At 49.8% G+C, this 1,796-nt stretch overlaps 1 non-coding gene across 1 annotated transcript; it reads left to right on the forward strand.

Annotated features, from left to right (window-relative positions):
• Nucleotides 1-923: 923 nt before the first annotated feature.
• trnad-guc (transfer RNA aspartic acid (anticodon GUC)) lies at nucleotides 924-995 on the forward strand. Its single transcript has one exon. It is a non-coding gene; the product is annotated as a tRNA-Asp (tRNA).
• Nucleotides 996-1,796: the final 801 nt, after the last annotated feature.

A 1,796-nucleotide genomic window follows, 5' to 3' on the forward strand; every position in this document is an offset into this window, starting at 1 on the left:
CGGTTATATGTCAGAGACACTTGCGTTCAGGCCCGGCAGAAAATGGCATCATCGATTGCAATCGGGATTATCCTAACTGATTGAAACTCAATGCAATGTAAACACCAGCGGTGCCGAGGCTAAACACTGCTACAGAAACCGTGGCCCGAAATTCATCATATCTGCGAGAAGTAATGACATTCCCACTATTGAAAATATCGCTGCATCAGACGTTGGAATGTTTGGTGTGCAGTGAGACATGGTGGAGCCGAGACCGAGCGCGCCCACACAATACCTGTTGCGGGCTCCCATCAGCCAGTCCCTACACAGGTACTGTTATGGGGGTTCATTTCCACAGGCTTCGCCCATCCTATAACGAAAGGATAACCAGATTCACCTGAATGTTTTGGCCTCCTTGGTAGGCAGAGTATCTTCGAGCCCGCCCACCCTCCAGGGGAAGGGATACATAGACCATGGTGAGTGTGTTAATTGCTTTGCGAGGCACAAGTCCAGAAGCGCCACGCATTCTGCAAAGAAATGGCTCCTTGGGCTGTCCTGTTGGTGTTAACTGTTTATTGAGGTACAGTCCCTCGGGAGATCACTCATTCTGTAAGGAACGTTTTCCACTGGATTTGAGCACCCAGTGTCAGGTTGGACGCTTACGAAAGTGACTCTCATCAAGAAATGTGCTTCCCCTCACTTCCCTCCACCCGGACCAGAAGAAGCTGCTGGTCTTCAGGGAAACTTTTAGGTTCAGACGTGAACCGCGGGGGAAATGAGCAGCGGACCAACAAACCACCCTCTTGTATCCGGTGAACAATATCAATTTCCAGCCAATGAGGAGCGGGGAAAGTGAACACGTGCCCGAGACATTGGCTATCCATCATTGACTTTAATTAGCCAACATTTTAATCTGTTCACTTCTTCCGTGGCGAGGTATCAGTTCCTCGGTAGTATAGTGGTCAGTATCCCCGCCTGTCACGCGGGAGACCGGGGTTCAATTCCCCGCCGGGGAGGAAGCAATATTTTAACAATTACACCAAAAATAATCTTCTGTTGTGAGCGGTGTCCCGTTTTTGTATTGACAATCTCAAAGCAAACATGTGTTGCGTTGCACAGTTAAAGTTGTTATCCGTCATTCTGGCGATGCGAACAGGTAAGTACAGGACAGGTACCCAATAACCCAGAGTGTGTTTTTCATTATTAACCTCGTTGATCCAGTGTTTCATACCCTGAATATTTTTCCAGGTCCATGTCTTTCGGACCGTGTGCTTCAATCTCCCGCTTCGAAAGCAGTCCAGAGTGGGGATTGAGTGCAGATAGATTGCAGATACGAGGTGTCCGGATTTTACACGATGCATTGGTACAGACAGGAATCCGGTCAGGGACTGGAGTGGATTATAAAGCGAGCATCGAATGGCAAAGAGAGAAGCGGGCGATTTGAACTGAGTCTTTCCAAGTCGGAGAAACGCGGCCAATTGCTCATTGTAGACACGGGGAACGCTGATGCCGCGGTTTATGACTGTGCGGCTGAGCCCCACACTGAGACAAAACGCGGCAGTCACTGTACAAAAACCTCGCTCCTGGTTACAGTTCCGGAAGATCGGCAGCAATCCCTCTGACAACATAAGGCCGGCCAGGCGGCTCTGAGCGTGAAAAGCTAACGGGAGAGACAGGCAGAGCTGCCGCAGGTTGTCTTGTAAATCCCATTAGAGAGGGTATTTCATCAGAGATACTGATGGTCACAGCAGAGAGTGTCGGACTGAGGGGGCAGTTAGTCAGTGCGGTCTTTGCTATGTGCGGAGCTTCATTGTCTG

This window comes from Cetorhinus maximus, unplaced genomic scaffold (genome assembly GCF_964194155.1).
Source record: "Cetorhinus maximus unplaced genomic scaffold, sCetMax3.hap1.1 HAP1_SCAFFOLD_320, whole genome shotgun sequence".
Lineage (NCBI taxonomy): Eukaryota > Metazoa > Chordata > Chondrichthyes > Lamniformes > Cetorhinidae > Cetorhinus > Cetorhinus maximus.